This window comes from Pyrgilauda ruficollis, unplaced genomic scaffold, assembly GCF_017590135.1.
Source record: "Pyrgilauda ruficollis isolate IOZ18807 unplaced genomic scaffold, ASM1759013v1 scaffold319, whole genome shotgun sequence".
Taxonomy (NCBI): Eukaryota; Metazoa; Chordata; class Aves; order Passeriformes; family Passeridae; genus Pyrgilauda; species Pyrgilauda ruficollis.
The window spans coordinates 50,545-74,250 of NW_024524589.1; the positions used below are offsets into that span (position 1 = coordinate 50,545).

General features: G+C 51.6%; 1 protein-coding gene across 2 annotated transcripts in view; it reads right to left on the reverse strand.

Moving 5' to 3' along the window:
• Positions 1-15,973, reverse strand: part of LOC121357170 (microtubule-associated protein 4-like) — a 61,430-nt gene extending 45,457 nt beyond the window's left edge. Inside the window, exon 1 of one of the 2 annotated variants that reach the window (XM_041474230.1) lies at positions 15,954-15,973. The gene's annotated coding sequence lies outside the window, so the exon portion shown is untranslated. Of the gene's footprint in view, positions 1-14,470; positions 14,598-15,953 lie in introns of those variants that run through there. The other variant, XM_041474229.1, reaches the window with a different exon arrangement.
• Positions 15,974-23,706: the final 7,733 nt, after the last annotated feature.

Genomic DNA, 23,706 nt, shown 5'->3' on the forward strand with positions numbered 1-23,706 from the left:
TGGTGTTTGAAAGAAGAAATACTTTCAGGTTGTACTTTCAGGTCTGTCCATCCCCTTCCTAACGAGGCATTCCAGGTTTTGAATTGTTTCAGGAACTGCTTCTGTGTTTTATGCAAGAAACTTTCTGGAATAAACCAAAAATAATTCCAGACTGTTTTGGGTTGGAAGGGACCTTAGGGATCATCCCAATCCACCCCATTCCATGGACAGGGACACTTTCCACTATCCCAGGGTGACCCAACCTGCCCTTGGACACTTCCAGGGATCCAGGGGCAGCCACAGCTTCTCTGGGAATTCCATCCCAGCCAGGAATTCCTGCCCAATATCCCATCTATCCCTGCCCTGTGCCAGCTGAAACGGTGCAGAATTCAGATTGTAGAGCCCAGAACTGAAATCACAGCACAGGGACATTTATGAACAGCCAGGAATTAGGAGGACACAAACCAGAAGCCCTGCAGTGTTTAGGAATCAAAGAACCTCTGATTATGTTCTGTGAAATGCCCAGCCCTGCAGATCTGCACTCAGGCTCAGGCTGCCTATTCCCTATTCACTCTCCAGAAGGAAGCTCAGATGCCTCAGAGAGTTTCACTCTGTGCTGGGTTTGTTTTTTCCTTCACCCCATCATGTGCAGCCTCAGCCAGACTGAATGAATGAGTCACTTAATTAACCCAGAATTTACACAAAGGACGTGGCAGAGCAAAAGCCTGCCTTGAATCTGGTCAACCCGGTGAGCATCTGAAAACACTCAATTTTTCTTTTTTTAAAAAAATAAATCAGTAGAATAACAGAATTCAGTAAAAACTTGCTGAGAGAGAACAATCCACATGCAACTTCCACATTAAAAACCACAAGATTTCAGTCAATTCCATAAAACACAGCCTACATCCCTGTTTAGTAGCTGAAAATGCTCCCCCCAGTACACAACCCCCTTTTTGGTATTATGCTTCTGAAAAGTACAATACAAAGCATTTCATCTGGAAATCCCAGCTCCTGTGCTTCGAGAGACTACCAGAAAACCCTCACAAGAGATAAGCAGGGAGAGGAATGTTCAGAGTGAGCTGCAGGTGGGAACCTTGTGCTGAGAGGACAAAGGTGACAGTGGCAGCCACAGATAATTTTTTTATTTGGCAGTACTGAGACTTTAGAGCTGGGTTATTTCCTTGGCACCACCAGTGCTAACCTGTGCACTTGGCTTGGAGGAGGGAAAGGCATTTTCTGCTGCAGAGAGGATGGAGAGACCCTGAAAAAGCCAAATTAGACACCTGGGGCACCCTGGGCACTCTGCTGGTGACACCGAGCTCTGGGTGCTGTCACAGCTGCAGGGAGGGGATGGGCACCCACAGGGACCTGGAGAGGTGGGCTGTGCCAACCTCAGGAGGTTCAACAAGGCCAAGGGTAAAGTTCTGCACCTGGGCTGGGACAATCCCGAGCCAAATCCAGGCTGGGAATGAACAGAGAGCAGCCCTGGGGAGAAGGACTGGGGGGTGGAGGCTGAGCATTGCCTGGGCAGCAGGAAAGGGGGATGCTGCCCCTGTGCTCAGGTGAGACCCCCCTGCAGAGCTGCCCCAGCCCCAAATCCAACAGCACAAGGACCTGGAGCTGCTGCAGGGCTGGAGCCAGGCTGGGAGAGCTGGGAATGTTCCCTGGAGAGGAGAAGGCTCCAAGGAGAGCTCAGAGGGGCTCAGGAGAGGGCAGAGCTGGGAATGCTCACCTGGAGAGGAGAAGGCTCCAGGGAGAGCTCAGAGGGGCTCAGGAGGGGGCAGAGCTGGGAATGTTCACCTGGAGAGGAGAAGGCTCCAAGGAGAGCTCAGAGGGCTCCAGGAGGGGGCAGGGGTGGAACTGGATGATCCTCAGGATCCCCCCCACCCTCCCCAGTGTGGATTGTGAGATCTGAACCCCACACAGCCCCCAGGGCTCTCAGAGGCTGCAGCACAAACAAAGCCACGGGGACACAGCCCACACTCCCCCAGCAGCCAAGAGTGACAACCAAGGAGGTGAACAAAGGACAAACAGACACCAAACCTGCTCTGCACACGTACAGGAACCTTTTGCCTGATGTGTTGTCACAGTTTTACATTCTGATTTAATATGCCATAAAGTGGGGAGTGCAATACTGTCCTGCTGGCTGACAAACACATATCACAGTAACTGACTCACCTCACCCTCCTGCTCTGCTGTTCATGCTGAATTATTTGCATTTATTCCTCTGATCCAGCTTTTTTTTTCTTCCTACCCCTAATCCCACAAAAAAAAAGTTTAGGCTTGAATTTAAAGCATTAACAGGATTGCTGAAAGAAAACTACTTGGAAAAGCCTGTTATCAGTCAGAGAGTGCAGCTGGTGGATACCCAGCCTCCCTTTGTAGCTGGAATTCTCTAATAAAGGAACATCTGAGCTTAATCCAAAGCCTCTGTTTCATAAATAATGAGATTCTGCAATCTTTCATTTGAAAACAAAACTAATTTAAGGACAAAATGCAAGTCCTCCGAGGCACTTTGGAAGTTTCCTTGCTTTGAAGCAAGGGTTAAAAATTCAGTATGGAAAATTACACTGCTCAAGGTGATCTGTGTTAAACAAATCTCCATCACCAGAGCCCCCCTGCTTCACTGCTGTCTTTCAGAGGATCATTTCCCAATCTCTGTTTATATTGCACATCTCAGTTTATAAATTGGGAAGTTTCTTTTAAGTAATGCAACTATTTAGAATAAAGCAGGGTGTTACACTTGTACAACCAGGATGCTCTGATGCATTTCCATTTAGATTAACTATTTTCATTACTCCTTGTGCTCCCCCCACACATTTGCAAAATTAGTTCAGCACAATGTTTAATTATTCAAATAGAGCTGAAAAAATAACTCCCACTGAAATTTTGATGAGGTGTTAAGGATCTGTAACCTGCTTCCCCCCCTCCTCAGGCATAAACTGCCATCTCTTAATTAAAAAATGAGCAAAAGCAAAGTTACTGAATAGCACAAACAGCTACAGGAAAAATACACAAAAATAACAATCCCACATGGATTTTAAGAGCAAACTTTGCACTACATAATTTCTTGCTGAGGTCAAATTCGAGGGTTTGATTACATCAGCACCTCAAAATGATCCTGGAAGAAGTGAAGCTTGCCAGGGAATTTCACTGGGGAAACCTAACAGGCACAGTCAGCATATCTGGCTGCTGAAAAATTATTCTACAGATAAATTACATACTAGAAAAAATAAACATACCCCAGACTAGCATGAAAACCAGCTTAATTTTGATGAATCGTGGGCATTTTCTATGTTTCTGTAGGCATATCCCAGCCCAGGGAAATCAATATTCCACTTTAAATCCACAGGGAGCTCAGAGCTGCAGGAGCTGTGTGCGCAGGGTGAGTCTGAACTCCAAGGGCAGGAGCTAGGAAAGCTCAGGGAGCTCAGTGCTCCTGCCAGAATCCAGCTGGCTTCCCCAGAGTCTGCATCCCTGCCTCCCAAAAACCCTGCTGAGGGACAGCAAACTGCTCTGCAAAGTGCCATTTTCACCCCAACAACAGCAGGAAAAGGCAGTTTTCACTCCGGCTCCTGCACAGGGCTTGGCACTCCTGGGAGGGAAGGAAGGAGAGGGGAAGGAGAGGGGAAGGAGAGGGGAAGGAGAGGGGAAGGAGAGGGGAAGGAGAGGGGAAGGAGAGGGGAAGGAGAGGGGAAGGAGAGGGGAAGGAGAGGGGAAGGAGAGGGGAAGGAGAGGGGAAGGAGAGGGGAAGGAGAAGAATTAGTTAGCTCCCCGGAGACAAAGCCACATGCACAAACTCAAAAATAACTTCTAGTCATGGCTTCAAATCCATCAGCCAAAGCCAGCACAGCTCTTGGAGGGTCACACTTGGAGACTTTGCTTGGCAGCAGCTTATGGAAGAGAGGAAAAGCAGCTTGGGAAGGGTTAAATGCTCCAAGAGGAATCCTAGACGTGCACTGGACAGCTCTGTCCTCACCACAACCTCCCCTGCACTGCTGTGCCCTGGTCACTCCCTCACTTAATTCCTTAAATGTGTTCCTCTCACTTTCCCAACTCGAGTTACCCGTGCCCTCCTGAGCGCATTTCCTATTCTCCCGTCTAACAGTCAGCCACCAAAATAACTTTTGTATTCTCCCAGTGTCACTTTTGGAGTATTTCCTTCTCTCATTATATAACCACGGAGCTCTGCTTTAAAAGGGAATCTCCTTTTATCACAGGAAGTCAAAGCCCAAGGGGAAAAAACATCGAGTCTGTGGTATGTTTAAACAAGACACCATCAGCTGATGCCAGCCAGAGTCAGGATTTCTGGGAGCAGTGTGCTCCAACCACCTTTTCTTCTTAAAAGGTCTTTGTAGCAATAAAAGAAACCCACCCTACACTGAATACATTCAGATGGCCTAAAACAGGATCTGAGAAAACAAATATGGAAGAAAAACCAGCAGCTGGGAGCTTTGGAGAAGAGCAGAGGGAAACCTGTGGCACAAACAGCTCAGGGTAATGAAGGGAAAAAGGCAAATGGATGCTCTGGGGCTGCAGGGCTCTGTGAATCACAGCCCCTCGCTCCTCCACCACACCTGAAGGGCTCCCAGAGCAGGGCAGGGGGCTCAGAAAGCCCCTCTGAGCCCAGGCTGCAGGCAGGGGCCGGTGCCAGGCTCTGCACACAGGGATGTGCCCACGGGCAGTCTGTCAGCAGGACCAGCAATCACTGCTCATTTCAAAACCTTCAGTGCAGAAAACTCAGCTTGGAGGTGCAAGGAGCTTCCTTCGTGTTCCCCAACGCCTTCAAATTCATGTTAATCCTTCCAGGAGAGGGAAATCCCAGAGAAGCTGCCAGCTAAGGGACACAATACACCAAAATAATGCAGAACAGCACGAGTGAAAGAGTTGTTACAGTTGTAAGAACAAGACAGTGACTGATGCAATGAAAATCTTGGGAAGTTGATAATGACAAAGGGTTTTTTCCACACCATTAACACACAGAGGTCTCAAATGTGCAGCTTTTGGGATAAATTTGGGTTTCAGCCACCAGGCAATGCCGTGCAACACTGCTCTACATTCATATTTAGAGCTATTAAATCCTGGCAAAACCACCACAGCTTCTAAGGGAAAATACAGGCAAATTATAGCATCCCTCCTTAAAAGTGAATTCCCCAAGCTGAAAATAGTTTGGACCAAAAGCAAATCAGCTCGAGTCACATCAAACCAGGGCTAATGCAGATATACATCCCTATAAATCCAGTCATTCACCAATTACACCCATGCAAGCTCCTAAGAGGGTCACTTCAGGACAAATATGTAATCCCAATGTGACACTTGATCCTATTGCCCTACATGCTCTGTCCAAATCCCAATGCAAAAAAAAAAAAGTACATTTTATCTAAAAAAAAACCCAGTTAAAGAAAATCCAGCCCTCAGAACACGAGATGGAAATATCCTTTAATTCTCATGTCGTAAATGCTTAAATAGGTTAAAATACAGCCTAAGGAAAATTAATATGTGTGCTTTAAGCATGAAGATATCCTGGAAAAATTAACCCTGCAGATTACATACACTGTAGTTTCATATATAAATGCAAATTTGTGACATCAAATACAGCTCCAGCACCCACAGCACCCTGCTGTCCCCACTGGGGTGGTGTCACAGGACCACCTGACATGGACACTGTGCCAACCCCACAGCATGGCATCCCAAAGGGACTGAATGCAGGACTGGGCCTCAGGACACCCTCAGGGTGTGTGCATCATCCTGCACCACCTGCCCATGGGGCTGGAACCAGCCTCCACTCTGGGGTCACATCCTGCAGACCTGGGCAGGGGGAGACACTCAAAGCACGCAGAGCAGCTGCAGAGCTGAGCAAACACTCCCAGAATCCAGAGATCTGGGATGGATTGGGCTGGAAGGGACCTCACAGCCCTTCCAGTGCCACCCCTGCCATGGCAGGGACACCTCCCACTGTCCCAGGCTGCTCCAAGCCCCATCCAGCCTGGCCTTGGGCACTGCCAGGGATCCAGGGGCAGCCACAGCTGCTCTGGGAATTGCATCCCAGACTCTCCCCATCTTCCCAATCTCCCATCCATCCCTGCCCTCTGGCAGTGGAAGCCATTCCCTGTGTCCTGTCCCTCCATGCCTTGTCCCCAGTCCCTCTCCAGCTCTCCTGGAGCTCCTTCAGGTCCTGGAAGGTCACAATGAGCTCAGCCCAAAGCTTCTCCTCTCCAGCTGAACATTCCCAGCTCTCCCAGCCTGGCTCCCAGCAGAGCTGCTCCATCCCTGGGATCACCTGGTGCCTCCTCTGGGCTCTGTCCAGCAGCTCCAGGTCCTGCCTGTGCTGGGCCCAGGGCTGGGGGCTGCACTCAGAGCTGTGAAATCCACACTGCAGAGGCTGTGCAGCCACAGCACCCCAGTGGGAATCCAGCACCAGGACACCACACACTCTATTCAATTTACTGCTGCTTATTTATACCACTTAAATCCACAGCTCCTGCTAAGTAAGACCTTTGAATGATGCACCCATTAACATCCAGAACCCTTTTGCTAATTGCCCTGATTTATGACTTAAAACAGAAACGATTCACTCCCACCACAAGAGTCCAAAGGAAGGAAGAGAGGGTGACTCAGTTCTTTGTCTCATTCTCTGCCTCCCCTGTCTGCAGAGCCTCATTCAGAGCCTCTGCTGGAGCTGCTTGGGGATTTTTCTCTTTGCTCTCCCAATTTGGAAGTTTCCCATTACCTAATTAACAGCAGTGAAAATACCCACGGACAGCAGAAAAACTTCTGAGATTCCTTAAAACCAGTGCTGATAAGCAAAGGAACATTTTTAACAGGGTACTGCACTTAATAAAGCTGCAACAGAGAAATGGCTGAAATTGAGAGGTTAAACACAAAAAAAAAAAAACCTCACACAGAGGAATACACCTCATCAACAACACCAAAATCCCCCACCCCTGGAAGTGTCCAAGGCCAGGATGGACAGGGCTTGGAGCAGCCTGGGATAGTGAAGGTGACCCTGCCCATGGCAGGGGTAGAATGAGATGATCTTCCAACCTACACCGTTCTGGGATTCTAGGGAAAATGAACATTCCAAATTCAGGGCTGTGTTTGGTGTTAACAGCATTTCAGTGCACCAGAAAGGGAACCTGGGTGCAGAGAGCAATGAGGGTACAGGCAGGAATGAAGCACTTGGAGCTGCTAGAAACAGCACCAACAATGACATTTTAAAACACTTTCTTTAATCTGTTGTTTACAATTGGGTTTTCCTCAGTATTTCCAACAGCATTTCACATCCAGCATCATTGCTGACTTGACATCATTGCTGATTTTCCCCTCAAGTGTGCATCAAGCTGCCCTTGCCCACAGGGAAAGGGAGCAGGTGAACTGCCCGAGCAGATGTCACTTCATCAGCAGATGGCACTGCCAGGAGCACCTCCCAGGGACCCTCAGCCTAGCCCAGGGAACACCTCTCACCACAGTCCACCTCCTCTCAGTGTGCCTGAAACCCAGGCAGATGTGAGCTCCTGAGAGTCAGGTGCTCAAAAACACCCAGTGCTTTCCAGAGGGGATTACAGGAAAAGAGTCAGTGAAGCACAACTTTCAGATCTCCATTTGCATCCTGCTCAGAGCAGTTCCAAGTGCTTCATTCCTGCCCTATCCTCACTGAGGTCTGCACTCAGGGTCCCTTTCTGATGAGCTGGAATGGAGTTAACAGCAAACACAGCAACACTGAATTTGGATTTGGGGTCTGGAGCCTTTCCCAGATGAGGAGAGGCTGCAGGGGTCCTGCCTGCTCTGCTCACCCAGCTTTCCCAGCATCTCCCACGAGCCTGCCCCAGAGGACACCCACCCTTTCCCCTGGAGATGGACTCTGTGGAGATGAGGATGGTGCCAGACTCTGCTCAGTGACAGGACAGGGAGCAGTGGCCACAAACCAAACCACACCAGCTGCAGCTCAGCAGCAGGAACAGCCTCTGCCCATGGAGGGGCAGAGCCCTGGAACAGCTCCCAGGGGGGCTGCAGTCTCCCCTCTGGAGACATCCCAGACCCCCCTGGACACAGCCCAGGGGACCCTGCCCTGCCAGGGGGGTGGCCTGGGTGATCTCCTTCCAGCTCCAACCATTCTGGGATCCAGGTGTGCCTGGCAGCCTCAGCCTTTCCAATGAACTTGGCCAAGGATTTTTCACCCAAGCTCTTACTCATCCCACTGACAGCATTTCCCCATCACATTTTCCCCAGCAAAGCCAGTGTGCTGAGTGCTTGGCATCCCCTTCTCCAAGCAGTTGTTTCTACTTCCCCTTTAACAGAATGGATGCAGCTTCTAAAATCAGTTGTGGAAATCCCACCTGGGCACCGACCCATTTCTCACTGCCCCATTTCACTGCACTGAACCTCTGCCACAACAACCTGATAGAAAGTGTGAAGTGGAGGAGGGCTGGAACCTCAGACGAGTTTTGCTAGAAAAAAATCAAGTCATAATATGGAAACAAACCCTCAGTATCAACTCCTTGAAGGACAAACTGCCAGAGTATCTCCAGCCAAGAGACAACACACAGCCCCTGCAAGAAACTCGTGGGAGGAGGGAGAAATAAGAGCAGGTAAATGCACCTCGGTGTTTCTCTGTCCCTTCCAGAGGGTTTTAAGCACTTCACAAACATCATTCAAGTTACATGGAGATATTTGCCCCAGTCCTCAGTGTGAGAGCTGAAGGTTTCCACTCCCAAGAATGAACTGAGCCCTGGCACTTCGGGAGTCGCAACTCCAGAGTATGTAAACACACTTTGAAATTGCTCTGATAAATGCTCCCATAGCTTTACTTTGTTTAGAGCAAGTGTCAACACCCTAAATTCAGCTGAAAAACAGCTTTTGGGGATGATGTAGCTCTAATACAATTTTACAAAAGACAATGACTCACTCCCAGGCGGGAATGTGTTGGAAGTGTATGACCTAATGTTCAGAGACGTTGGCTTTTCCAAAAAGGTCCAGTTTGAGTATGTACAGTATCTCCCCAGCCAATGAAGTTTTTAAAAAATAGAGGTTTTGCACACAGGAATTTACATAATTACCTCATTTTTTTGTCTTTTTTTTCCACTTCTAGTCAAAATCCAACCAGCTGATGTGCAGTTTCCCTACCCTCAGTTTCAGCCTTGTCTTTCCCTATCATCCCATCCCTGGATTTGTTCTCCAGCCCATTCAGCCCTGGCTGCTGGAGGCCAGAGGAGCCCTGCCCCAAGGTGCCAGCCAGCACGAGGAGCTCCTCAGCACACAGGGATGGAGATGTTAAAATTCAAGTGTTAGGACACACCAGACATGGAAGGTCAGCAAGACGAGCCTACTCCACGCTCAGCTGAATTCCCCACAGTCCTGCCGAGGCTCCTCCAGCTGTGAAGGGCTGATTTTTCAGATGTTCTCTTCAGCCAGCAGCTGGGCAGCTTTCTGAGGAACTTTGTTCCAACACAAAGCCCAGAATCCTGGGATCCATTCACAACTCCCAGCCTCGCTGCTGCTCACGCTTGCGAACAGCCCGGATAAAAAGGGGCAAAGTGTAGGAGGAAAACGGGAGTGAGTGACACAGGCTAATCAGGATTTTAATCATGCTAATGGATGTGATTAACTGCATACTTGTCCCAGAAGCTCCTCGGAGTGGCCTGATAGCCAGCACGCAGCCAGGGCACGCTGCTCATCCCACCTTAATCCGCAGCTACACCGTGGCTGGCACGTCACCTGCCCGGGTACACCTGGGGCTGGACCCTGCTCCCACCCACACAGCCACTCTTCCACTGCCAACACTCCTTTTGGGCAGGGGACAGACTCCAGCACGGTGCTTGTCTGTGTTAAACTCCTTTTACAGGGGCAGTTCCAGCTCCAGGAGGCTGGAAATCCAACCTTGGCAAAGGAAAGCTAATCCAGGGCCTGTTGTGTTACACAAACCTCCCTCGATAACGCAACTACAACTCTTGTTTTTGTCTGCCAGTTTTGTTCAAATCACAGGGACACTGTGAGCTTTATCTCAGTGCTGGTATCTTGCTACTCCCTGGAGGAACTACCAATTCAGCAGCTGCCACTCTACCCGAGAAAAGTTCTAAGAGGCAGGGAGTAAAATAAAATAAGGCAAGGATTAAAAGAGCAGCAAGGAGCAGCCTTTTCTGAGAGCAAGGGAAGAAATCAGCCCCTTCCCTCCCTGTCTCCAGGGGAGCACAGAATAAATAACCCAGCACCGTCCCAGCTTCCAGCAGACATTTCCAGGGAACAATGTGCATTATGGAGGTGGAATACACCATCATTTACATGCACAGCCATTTTTATCCAGGGAGTTACCTACACTTCCCATTAACTCGGTGTCTCCTGTGTTTTCTACAGCAGCAACTGCAGAAAGTTTTGTTCTCCAGCATTCCAAAATATGGACTCTTATGGCAACATACAAAAATGAGTAATTTACTCAGAGGAGTCCAAGACTGATCTTGTTTGGGCCAAATCCTCAGCACTATCCCGACATAATTTTTAAGAGTGCTAGAGCATCACACCAATGTCTGCTCATAATCCTTCAGGGTCAGATTTCCCAATAATTTCAAATAAATTTAATATTTAATAATTTCTAACATAATATTAAGAACCCAGAGCAACACAGGGCACCAGTGTGAGCCACAAGTATTTCATTCTTCTCTCTACCAAGTTAAAATCTGCATAATGACATCTACAGCCACTGATTTCACTGACCTTTTCTTCCCACGAGAAATTCCTTCCCATGTGCGCAACACTAAGCCATGGAATGGCTTTCTGAGCTGTAGGAGGAGAAACCCCCCCTCAGGATGCAGGGGTCCTACCTGCTCTGCTAGCCCAGCTGCTCCACCATCTCCCAGGAACCTGCTCCAGAGGACATCCACCCTTTCTCCTGGAGATGAACCCTGTGGAGATGATGCAGCGCTGGCGGCTCCGGCTCAAGGCTCGAGCTCTCTGCCCCCTCCCATGTGCTGTAATCACAGACCCCTGGCTCCTCTGATCTACAGCTGACTATAATTTCATTTGCCTTCAAGGAGGAAAGAAAGAAAGCACAGAAATAATCAGTTCAATTGCTGTTAAAGCACAAGGAAGCTGTGGACACAGACATTTGACTAAGCAAGAGTTTCATCTGTGTCATTTGAGTCAGGAAGCACAAACACAGAGTTCCAGGAAATAACTCTGCCTTTCAGAGCACTATCAGCTTCTTCAATTTGCCTTTGAAACTGCACAGGTACCTACACAAATTATAATTTTGTTGTCTGCAATCTGACTCGCAACAACACGATGAGTAACACGCCTTGAACTCTTCTTTCTCAGCGGAGGAGGCTGGAATTTTATCTTCCAATCTATGTCTGGCCTAGCAAAATAAATTATTTGGGGTTTTTCTGGACCAAACCAAGCTATAGTCACACATTATTTCGCTTTCAAGTAACCATCACTTTCATTTGAATTGCAAGTAGCTTGAATTCATCCTGACAGACCTAAACCCTGTCCGACCAGTGGTTTCCCTGAGTCATAAGTTTGGTGCAGGTCAGAATTTGGAAGCTTCCACATCAAGACACGGTGCAGAGAGACAAATGCAGTCCAAGAACTGAGTGGTGGAGACATCACTGGTTCAGCAAAGAGCAGGTGAGTTTAAGCCTGAGGTACACAAGAGCAAGAACATGCAGTGGGTGTAAACCAGACCTGAACTCTGCCAGAACTCAGAGCTGACTGAATGGCTCAGATTCATTTATTTCTAGGGAAGACAGGCAACCACTAAAATACTACAGGGGCTGGGACCTCAAATATAATTACAGCTCCATTGGCTGAAATTACAGCTGTGTCAGCCCTTTTACCAGCAGGAATACGTAATTCATCTGGTTCAACTGAGCACTCCTCAGACTGCACATAACGAGCTTAAGGCTGGAAATCCAGTCCTGCCCCAGCCTCACCTTCTGCCCCTCCAAAAGCCCAACTTGCTTCTGTTCTCACTGTTGCTCAGGCTGCTGGAGGCGTGGGGGTGTTTGATATCATCACAGTCTGGGCAAACCTCTGCTCTTTCAAACCTTGACAAACTGCCTGGTGTCTCTGGGAGGGAGCAGACGGGTGCACAGAACCCAAAGAGTTCAGAATTAGTACTGCCACCTGTAAATGACACTCAGCAGAGTAAGCCCAGGCTGGTTCCAGCAGTGCTGGGAGGCTCTGCTGTGATTATTCACCCCCTGGCCACTCCAGGGCTCACCCAAACAGGGCTGTGCTCATCACTTACCGCAGCACTCACAGCCTTCAAAGCTCCCCACAGCCAAATCAGGCAGCTTGTTAGAGCAGATCTCCAATCTGCTGCAGCTGGCAGAGAGGGGCCCTGGTGTCCCACGGTGTCCCCACTCCTGGGAGCCTGCCTGGCATCAGCGGCCAGCACAGGACGGTGCCTGGCACAGCCCAGCCTTTGGAGGAACAAGCTGATAAAGTCAGGATCTGCTGCCATAAGTGTCCTCCAGCAGCCTGCCCGTTTGTTCTTTAAGGCCAGGAGTGACATAATCCTCTCCTAATATCAGCTGAGGGCTGGGGGGGGAACCAGGGTGACCCACAAACTGTACCCATGGCAACACTGGGCTCTAGCTGAACTCCCCAGGCTGGCATCTTCAAACCACTGACACTTCTTTGTATTATCTGATCTTTCCCTGATGTCATTTCTGCAGAGACACATAAAAACAGATTTAATAATATCCACGGCCTTCAGCTTCAGAGTCAACAATCACAGTCACAAACAGATCAGCTATTCTGCTTCAAGCTTATTATTTGTCACTAACATGTAATTATTACCAAACAAAACAAAAGACACAGGATATTGCTGCTGTTGCAACAGCAAGTAAGTTAAGCTCTTTTTCAAACTGAAAAAGCCCATCTCTTCTGATGCAAGAAGGCACAAAAGAAAAAAAATTAAAAACTTCAGAAGAGCCTGTGAATCCTGCAAAATGCATTTGGAAGGATAATCAGAAATGTCACTGCTTCTTGCAAAGAAAAACAAACAAAAACCCCTAAAGTAAATTGGACAGCCAGGTCTGTCCAGCCAATGTCACCTTTGTCATAACTGTACTGTCAACCTGAAAATTTTTGAGTTACAATTTCTCTTTCTCAAATAAAGGAGGAGTTAATTAAGCTGCAACAGTATAGATACAATACTAGCAAAAAACACCAGATGGGACACCAGGCCCTGGCAAGGAGAAAAGAAGCTTTAGAGTTGTAAAACTCCAGTGCAGTCCTGTCCCTTCAGTTTACAAAATGAAGCTAGAGCAGCATCACATGCAGAGCAGGAGGAGGCCCCGAGCAAGGCTTGTTACTCCACACTGAAACTCTGAGCAGGACTAGGATGGCTCTTGTATTATTCAAGAAGCCTTCCAGCTGGAATTGTAAACTGGGAAGAACGTGATTCACTGACCAGATGATTCCAGCTTTAAAAACAAATGAAATCGTTTTTTAAAACTCTAAAATCAATGGGTTAATCTGCTAAATCCATACAGGAATCAGGGGAAGGAAATAAGTGAGGGAACAACCAAGGAGAGATCAAGAACCACCTAAAGAAAAGAGAACTAAACCTCTACGTTCAGGTTCAGTATGTTCACAGAGCAGGCTTTTAACACACCCCTCGAAGAGAGGCAGAGCCTACAACACTCATACTACCAGGATACACTCAGAAGCAGCTTTTGGCAGCAGAACAGCATCTGCAGAACCCAAAACTTCACCGCCGTCACCTTAAACTTATTAACAGCAGCCCCGCATCGCGCCGTGGCGAGCATTTGTTTAATTCCCGTCCCGCCAGCCCGGCTCTGCAGCAGAAGTTTGCTCATCCCGAAAGCGGGCCCGCTCCGCTTGCGGCCGGGCTGCGCTGCGATGACTGAGCAGAGGCCTGGCCGCAGCCCTGCGCATCCCGGCCCGCCACACCCAGCGCCGCGAGCCGCGCTCTGCCCATGCTCATCCTCAGCCCGCGTCCCGCTGCGAGCCCGCCGCCCTCCTTATAAAGCCGGGAACGAGGGACCCGGCGGCGGCCAGCGGGGAAGGACGGCGGCGAACGCGGCACGCAAAGTTTCCAGCCGTCCCGAGGAGAACTGCGGAACCGCTGCGTCGCCCTTGAGCGAAACCCGCGGCTCGGTGTGCCCGGGACAGCCGGGCCCGAAGGGACCCTGCGGGGGCAAGGCCGGGGAACGCCCGGGGCCCCCCCGACCCCCGGACCCAGCCCGGCCCCTGCCCCCGAGCAACAAAGCCGCGCCCCGGCAGCGCCCGCTCCCTCCGCCGGCTCCCCCGGGAGATGCTCGGGGATGCTGCGGGCGCTCCCTGCGCGGCTCCCAAGCCCCGCAGCCCCGGACACCTCCCGGCCCGGCCCGGCCGGCCCCGACCCCCGGCAAGGCCGGAGCCCCCGCTCGGCCCGGGCCGCCCCTCCGCCGCGTCGGAGGGCGCCGCGCCCGCAGCGCGGTGTCCTCGCGCCCCGTCCCCGGCCGCAGCCCCCTCCCCGCGGCCTTACCGAGCGGCGGGGGCGCGGGGCAGCGCCGGGACGGAGGCGCCTGGCGAGTGTCGCTGTCCCCTGCGGGCCCGGCGGGAGGAGGAGCGGGGAGCGGAGCCGCGCTGGCCGCGCGCCGAGCGCACTACCCTGCTGGCTGGGGGGGCGGGGCTCGAGCCGTCTGACCAATCAGCGCCGCGCCGCGCCCGGCACCGACCAATCAGCGCGAGCGCGGGCGGCGCGCGGCCGCGCGGGGCGGAGGCGGCGTTGCGGTGAACGGGCAGAGCGGTTGGGTGCGGCGCGGGGCGGGGCTGGAGGCGGGGCCAGTGGGGGAGGTGGGGCCAGGGGGCGGTGGTGGAGCACGGGGTGGGGCTGAGGGGAGACAGGATCTGAGGGGAGACAGGATCTGAGGGGACACGGCTGAGGGGAGACAGGAGCTGAGGGGAGACAGGATCTGAGGGGAGACAGGATCTGAGAGGACACGGCTGAGGGAAGAGAGGAACTGAGGGGATGGGGCTGAGGGGACATGGCTGAGAGGAGACAGGAGCTGAGGGGACGCGGCTGAGGAGAGAGAGGAACTGAGGGGATGGGGGCTGAGGGGGACATGGCTGAGAGGGGCTGAAGGGACAATGCTAAGGTACCTTCCTTCAGTTAGCCATTCCCTGTGTCCTGTGCCTCCATGCCTTGTCCCCAGTCCCTCTCCAGCTCTCCTGGAGCCCCTTCAGGCCCTGGAACTCTCGACCCCTGAGCATCCCTCTTGTCACTGCTCTGTACTCGGACACCGAGCCAGTGACCACAACTGAGTGTGACCATCCAGCCCCTTCCTCATCCACCAAGTGCTCCATCCAGGAAATCCCTGTCCCTCCCCTTTGGTGTGGGACAGTGTGGAACACTGTGCGCAAGTCCAGGTGGGTGACACCGGTCACTGTTCCCTCACCCACCACCACTGTCAGCTCATCCATCGCTGTTCCCTCACCCACCACCACTGTCAGCTCATCCATCGCTGTTCCCTCACCCACCACCACTGTCAGCTCCATGTTTGCCCTCAGTGTAACCATTTCCCGTGGCTGAAACTCCCGGGGACGAGCGGGAGGTGACACTGGGTTGGTGCAGTGACAGCAAGCACGCAGGAGGAACATCCAGCCTCACTTCAGGGAGAGACCATTACCGCGTGCTTTGGGAGTTAAGCCGGGCAGAAGGGAGGGACACTGTCCCCTGTCTGTTGACAGCCAGGCTCCTGCATGTCCCCGAGGGCTCTGTGTCACCCATCTGCCCAGAGGGAGCTGCAGAGCTACTAAATCATGAAAATATGGGACACGCTGGCCTGCCAGATAAGCAAATCAAAGCACGGTGACTAAATTAAAACAAAAATAGGTGTGTCTCATGTCTGGTCACTGGAGGGAGGAAACACCCTCGGCATGAGGTGTGGGAGGGGGCACACCCCGTCCAGGCAGGGTTCAGCTGCACCCTCTGCCCACCCCTCTCCCAGCCTCCCAAGCCCGGGTACCTTTCCAGGGCCGGAGCCCGTGAGGGGAAATCCCGTGTCCTGATGAAAGGCAGATCCATAACAACTGCTTGTACCATGTGCTATTTTTAAACTGAGATAAAATAGCACCCTGATGGCTCTCTTTGGGAGGGTCGGGCAGCAGTTTGAATTTCAGGGCTGTCCCAGCCTACCCTGATCATCAGACACTTAAAGATCCCTCTCTCCTTAGGAAACCCACCTCTGGAGCCTTTCTGCTGCCTGTCTCTGAGACAGGGTGCACCCTGACCCTGGAGCAGGACAGTGCTCCCTGTGTCTGTGGAACAGACTCAGTAACACAACAAAAAGCAGGGGTTACAACACAATAATACAACTGGGTTACATCAGTGCATGTCCAACCACTGGGCTGACTGCTTTTGGCTTCTAAAAGAGCTTCTGGGTCATTCCTTCTAAATTCTGAGCCTAGAATTTATTCCCCAAAAAGAAAAACCTGAGAGCCCAAAGCCAGGCCTTGACTGCACAGTGATCACACAGGAGCAAACTTTTGGTGGATTAAGGACACCATGTACCCAGGCTTCTCCCTGTCACACGACAGCTCTGACACCTCACCCAAATCCCAGCCAGGTACACCTGAAATCAGAAAGCAGAGCAGGTAGAGCCCTGTAAAGCCACAGGTGTGTCCATTGTAAAGTACAGACTGCAGCAGGCAACTGTCCACTGTAATCCAGGTATCCCTATGGAATTGCACAAGGGCTTCTGACCTCCCAAAGCCTGGCTGTGTGACCCTGGGCTCCCTGCAGCCCCACAGCTTTGGGATTTCCTTCCATGAAACCAAGGAAATCACAGAATAGCTGGGATGGATGGATGGATGGGGAAGGAAGGAAGGAAGGAAGGAAGGAAGGAAGGAAGGAAGGAAGGAAGGAAGGAAGGAAGGAAGGAAGGAAGGAAGGACGGACTTCCTTGGTTTAGTTTAAAACCTGATGTCTATTCTCTGCTTCCTGGGAGCAACCTCAGGCCACACTACCTTTGTTGCCTCCCCACATACTTCCCCTGTGAAAAAATTCAAAGCATCTCCTTTATCTCTGTTTGTCCCTCTGAAGAAAATAACCTGTTTTCTCTCCACTTGCTTTTCCAGACTCCAAGTCCTCCCCATCTCCATGTGGCCTGGAAGGGAGGGCAGCAGGAACCAATGTCCTTGGTGTAAGGCAGACAAGATCTGTGAGACGCCACAGGTGTGTCTGTCCTTGTCCCAGCAGGGGGGGATTTTGTTTGGTAGGGTTGGTGGCAGGAGAGAAGGTGTTTAGGCAATGGCTCTGCCCTTTCATCAGGCCAGACAGGGAAAGTGGCTGTGGAAAAGGGAAAGGGCCCAGCTCATCTCCCTAAGGAGTCACTCCTGGCCAGCCTCACTAGCCCAGCAGGGCAGGTAGAGCTGCCAGCACCGGGGCTGCTCTCAGCGTGGGCCTGGCCCGTGCTGGGTGAGTCCCCTGTGGGCACCGGCAGAGCTGGAAAGGGAAAGCTCGGTCTGGGGAACACTCATGTGTCATTGCTTTGATGGGAGCCAGTGCAAATGAAGGACGCTGGGTGACACAGGCCATCCCAGGGCACTGACAGGACAAGTGTTGGAGATAAGCGTAATGAACCGGGCAGCTTTCCTGCCCGTTTGGCAAGAGATCGTCATTCCCTGCTCAAAGCAGGGATGTGGGTGCCCACAGGGGCAGCGCTGCGGGGTCTGCCCAGGCTCCGGGGTCTGCCCAGGCTCCAGGGTCTGTTCAAGCTCTGGGGTCTGTCTGGGCTCCAGGGTCTGTCTGAACTCCGGGGTCTGTCCAAGCTCTGGGGTCTGTCCAGGCTCCGGGATCTGTCTGAGCTCCAGTGTCTGTCCGGACTCTGGGGTCTGTCTGAGCTTCAGGGTCTCCCTGGGCTCTGGGGTATGTCCGAGCTCTGGGGTCTGTCTGAGCTCCAGTGTCTGTCCGGACTCTGGGGGTCTGTCTGAGCTCCAGGGTTGTCCAGGCTCTGGGGTCTATCCGGGTTCCTGGGTCTGTCTGAACTCCAGGGTCTGTCCAAGCTCTGGGGTCTGACCAGGTTCCGGGGTCTGTCCAGGCTCCAGGGTCTGTCTGGGCTCCAGGGTCTGTCTGAACTCTGGGGTCTGTCCAGGCTCCAGGGAAGTGGCACTGCCAGGGCTGAGCTGTCACTCCTCACATCCCTCACTCATCCCGGACAGGCAGCAGAGCCAGTGCAGGGGTCATGTCCAAAAAGGAGCACCCAGCAGTGCCGTCAGTAAGTAATGAACCCGAACTGTAACGAGGAGAAAAACTCATGAAGCAGATCCGGAAAGGGTTTGAGTGGAATTGCCTCCACACTTGGAGCAGCACCCACAGACTCCCATCTTCAGGAAATTTTGTCTCATTCACTTTTGAAAGTGAATGCCTGTAAGCAGCTTGGAGAATTTGAATACTCTTACAAAACAAATGTCTCATCACTGCCCTATCACGGATCAGGGCTGCAAGGAGAAGGTAACTACTCAATGAGGCAGGACGCTGCTCTGGAGACAACAAAAGCATTGTGGGTCACTGGCAGACATTTGCCAGCCAGACAGGGCTGTTCTGCTCATCAAAGCTGACTCCGGCACAATGGAAGGCATGGAATTTCGGCCAGGGATCCCTGCCATCCCAGAGACCTGTCAAGGCTCTCTGACTGGTCATGGGATTTGCCTTGCAGCTGGCACACCCCCTGATCTCCTGATCTGGGATCTCTCTGTCAGCTGTAACCTGGTGTGGGGCCACAGAGGAAGAGGAGGAGGAAGGTGGCTGGGGGCTACGCTGAGGCTGGGGCAGTGACTTCCACTGCCAAGAGCTCTGTGGTCCCAGAAAACACAGCTCCTGCTGCTGTCCTGCACCACAGGTCCTGCTGTGGGTGACCTGGGACACTTCCCACACACAGCTCAGGAACAGGAGCTTGGCATTTCACATGTGGGAAGAGGAGAACCTGCAGAGGCTTGTCAGGATGCAGGAGCTGATATTTGCATTGCTCTTTCTCCAAGCAGAGTCCTGGGAAGCACGGGGCAGCCTGGCCTTCTGGAGGGCTTCATCCTGCTCCTCTGGAGAGGGCTGTTAGTATCAGAGCTGATCTCTTCTCTAGCCTGGGTCTTCGTAAACCAAGGCAAATTATTCTGAGGCAGAAAAATCTGTGCTGTAATGACAGAATGAAATGTCCTCAAGAGCTTGCGCGTAGCCTTAAGTTACCTTTTATAAATAGGTTAACAGCTGGAGGGCCCGTGGTTGTTTAAAGGGAAAAGACATACAGGACATGCCCTATATGATATGTTCCATCCTAAGCAATTCTGCCACTCTGCTGATTTATATCTGCAGATTAAAGGATTTGCCTTTCAATCAAATTATTCTCCTCAACTCCCAAGTGGGGGACAGAGGGGATTGTGACATTCCCCACTCAGTGCAGCTCTCCCTGGTGCAGCCATGGATGTTTTCTTCCTTGCTGTGCAAAACACGCAGCTCCCAAATTACTCCTATCACTTGGATGGTGATTTGCTATTTCTGTCCTGCTTCTGGTGCACAGGACACTTGGGGGACAGGAGAGGGTGAGAGGTCTTTGGGCCCTGAGGAGCTCCCAGCCCGAACTAGACAGAGCATGTAACCAGGACTGACAAAAGCTGCCTGATGAGACAGAAGACGTCTGTTCTTGGGGAAAGCCATCTGCAAAGAGCCCTCTCCACCAGGCCTGAGGGTCTGCAAGAAGTTTTGTGCAAGTCATTCCCTCCACTGACAAGGACAGTGTGTCAGGGACCAGGGTCTGGTGGTTTTATTGACTGTTCCTTCCCCGGGGGAGCAGGTACAAGATCAGGTGCAGAGAGCAGCAGGGGGGAAAGTTCTGACCACTCACCTGCAGGCTGGGAGGAGAGGCCTGAGGGTGCTGATATGAAGGACACAGCATCCAGAGGATTTCCAGGCCTCTGCTGTGAGACCTGCTGGCACTGCTGGGACAAAGAGAGGGAATTGTGAAAGGCAACCAAAGGCCACGTCTGGTGTGGGGCCATGTGTGGAGACAGCTGTGCCAGGTGTGCTGTGCCAGGTGTGCTGTTCCAGGTGTGCTGTGCCAGGTGTGCTGTGGCACAGGCAAGGCCAGGCCAAACCCAAGTCAGGAGGTGATCTTCTCATGCTGAGTCTCCTCCTGGGCTGCTTGGAGCTCTGGGACAGGACTTTTCAGAGCACACAGTTTTCACAGCACTCCTCAGGACTACTCTGGGCAATGCTGGGACCCAGCAGTCCACTTCTTTCTGAGTCCTCCTAACCCAGGGACAGCACTTCCTCGTGGCTATGACTTACAGAGGGTAGTGGTCCTGCCTTCTAATTCCTGTTTTCATGTTGGAGGCTTTCTAATGCATCTTCCCTTGGCCATTCAGAATTTGCTCTGGTTCCACCACCTGTTTTCATGTTACAATAGAAAAAACAATGGAGGCTTTCTGCTGCATCTTCCCTTGGCCATTCAGAATTTGCTCTGGTTCCACCACATCATTTCTCACCTCTCCTGAGGTGGCTGATCTCTCAGTGTCTCACCACGTGCTCTCCTCTCTTCCACAGGTGTCCCTCCTGCTCTTGGTGAACTCTCCTGAATCTTGCAATGTGCTGTGGGAATTGCCTTTGGAAAGGCTGGGTTGTCTCCATGTATTTCCTGCACCACTCATCCGTGTTCCAATACTTCCATCTCCATCTCCCTTCCCTTCAATCTCTGGCACCGTGTTCCTCCTGCTCCAGCCTGGGCAGAGGTCAGGACACTGTGTACAGTAGTGACCAGGCCTGATTTTGGAAATGCCCCTTTAGAAACCTGACTCTCATGAAGTCACCCTGGCCATGGGGATGGCTGGGGGCACTTTGGCTGCCTGAAGAATTCCCAGGGCATTTTCTGTTGTTTATTCTCAGTTTGGGCAGCCAGGCCATTTGCATGCAGCCTGTGAAGGACGTGTGTGCTGGGAAGGACACGTGTGATGCTCCTCCTGAGCTGTGCAGCCACTGCTGGCCCTGTCCTGCACACTCAGCACTCCAGGCATGCAAATAAAGGGTGTGTGGCTTTCATGCAGATGCTGCAGCTTTAAATATGAGCTGCACAGGGAAATTGCATGAAAAACACCTTTTCAGGCTAGAAGCCTGTGTGGATTAAAGGCAGTGTCACCTCAGCAGCAAGGGCAGAGCTCTGCTTGAGTGGAGAATTCCTGGTTTGGCTGGGCAGGGACGTTGAGGATGATCCCATTCCACCCCTGCCATGGGCAGAGGGGCCCAGCCCTTGGAGCAGCTCCGTGGTCTCCTCTGGATGCCCTGGAGGAGCCAGAGCTGGTTCCTGTCCCTGGCAGCCCCTCGGCCCCAGCCGCTCGTGCTGGGCTGGACTGGCAGCTCCCAGTGCCAGGTCACGAATCCCACACGGCTCCACAGCTCTGGAATGTGGACCTTCCACACCAATCCCCTCACCAGGAAGGTTCTTCAGGCTTGGAAAAGTTTCCTGCCTCTGCTCCCAAGCCCCTGCTGCCAGAGCAGAGCAGAGCAGAGTGAATCAGCTCAGCCCTGAGGCTGGGGCAGAGAGCGGAACTCTGAGGAATTGTCTCACATCCAAAGCTGGGGTGAGGACAAGGAAGGGACAGCTGGGGTGAGGGTGTGACTGCAGAAAGTGGTCCCAAGGAGCACAGTGAAAGTGCAACACAGGCTGCAGCAGAGCTGCTCCAGTTACAGCTGAGCCAGAGGGTGGCTGACGGTGGAATGAAAAGTTGCCTGGAAATGCCGAAGGATGAAACTCAATCTGTCATCTAATTTAATCACCACGTTGGTAAAGCCCAGCTTTCTGGAAGAGACAATGTAAACACAGGTTCTAGAAGGAGATTTCTTCCCTTGGGACTCCACAGCAGACCTGGAGACCTGATTGTGAAATTCCATCATTGCAGGGAAGAAAAAAATGCCAATAATATCCAAAGCTTGTGCTAAAAGGCCACAAACTGCCATGATTTCTCTACATCTCTTTGTGCTCTTGCTTTTAAGACATGAGAGCTGGGGAAAATGACAGCAGCTCTCAGTACTGTGGGGGAGAATTCCCATTGAAATTTTTATTCATCTCCCAAAAATGAGCGACTTTAAGGAAGGGGTGGGGGGTAGGGGGGTGAATGTGCTGCAGTTGCTTGGAATAGGAATACAACCCCTTATACAAAGCATGGAAAATAATGATAATCCAAGGGGAAAAAAAATCTTGGCAGGCTATGAAATTCAAAAAAGGCAGAAAACTAGAAAATCTGAGCAATGGCAGAAGCAGAAAGACTGAGAGACAGCCTCCTTCCAGACTTTTGAAAGATAAAACAGCCTTTGGGGAGAGCAGGCAGGTCTGAGGGCCCAGCAAAGGAGGCTGTTGGCAACTGATCTTAAGTATTATCTTGGCATTTTAATTTTTGCAGCCAAGAGGATTTATCACAGAAAACAGCAGGGCAGCAGACAAGCAGGAATTAAGGAAAATTTAGGCCCCCACCTCTGTGAATTTATTATAATTGGAAGCATCCACCAGCCAAGGATCCAGGCAACCAAACAGCCCAATTCAGCTATTTTCAAGGTTTTGGTAAAGTGAATGAATCCCTAATAGCAGCACTCAGCTGTGGAGTGGTGTCTGCATTAAAAACTGCTTTTAAGGGGAAGAAAACAAACTCTGAAGGAATCAAAGCCCCCCTTGTCCAAACTACTCCCAAATTATCCGATGTGAAGGTTTGTGGCAGCTGGGAAAGAGAAGGGCATGAAATGCCACACCAAGTAGGTGATAAAGGAGACATCTATAAATAGAGGTGTCCAGTGCCAGCATCAGGCATTGAACAGGGAATGGTACAGGCACAGCAAGCTTGGGAAAAGGCTCCTGGAGCAGGAGAGGGGAAGATGACAGGAGAGTCGTGAAGATCAGAGAGCTCCGTGGTAATTAACTCGTGTCAGGGAGAGATGAAGGCGCTGGCGACAGACAAGAGAACCCTCAGGACATCAGGATGCCACGTGAAAGGGGGGACATGGTGCCTGGGGAGCCTGAATGACTCAAGGATCCTTTCCCAAATTAAAGCCAGTCCCCAAAGGTTGTTACACATCATAATGAGACTCCTGGTGCAGTCTCTGCTCAGGAGCAAATCCTCTGGTCCTCAGCTGGCCCAGGCTCAAGCCCTGGGAGCCACAGACTCACTGAGGGCACGTGGGAGAATCTCCCACCCTCCCAGCAGAGAATTTCCTCTTAATAAACAATGTAAATGTACCCTCCTTCAGCCAAAGCCATTCCCTGTGTCCTGTCCCTCCATGCCTTGTCCCCAGTCCCTCTCCAGCTCTCCTGGAGCCCCTTCAGGCCCTGGAAAGGCTCTGAGCTCTCCCTGGAGCCTTCCCTTCTACTTCTCCAGGGGAACATTCCCACATGGGGTGCATTGAACCTGAATTGAGGTAAAAGAAACTGTAGAGGCAACAGGGAGTTTGGAATGCTGTGGGGTCATTTAGTGCCCAGACAGATGGGACAAGGCATTTAAGGTGTCTGAGCATGTCCCTGAGGGTGACCTTCAGGCCATTCCTTCCAAGAGGAGCATCCACAGTCCATGGAAGAGCTGCTGGAGTTCAGCCTTTGCTGTGTGCAGTTCTTTCCAGCCCTGTTACTAAATCACTGATAAAAGATTTTAGCTAACATCCTGCAGAAAACAGGGTTTTAGCTGAAAACCCTGCAGGCTGTGCTTGTGGCTTCTATAAACCCCATCTGAACCCTGATGAGGCCAGGACAG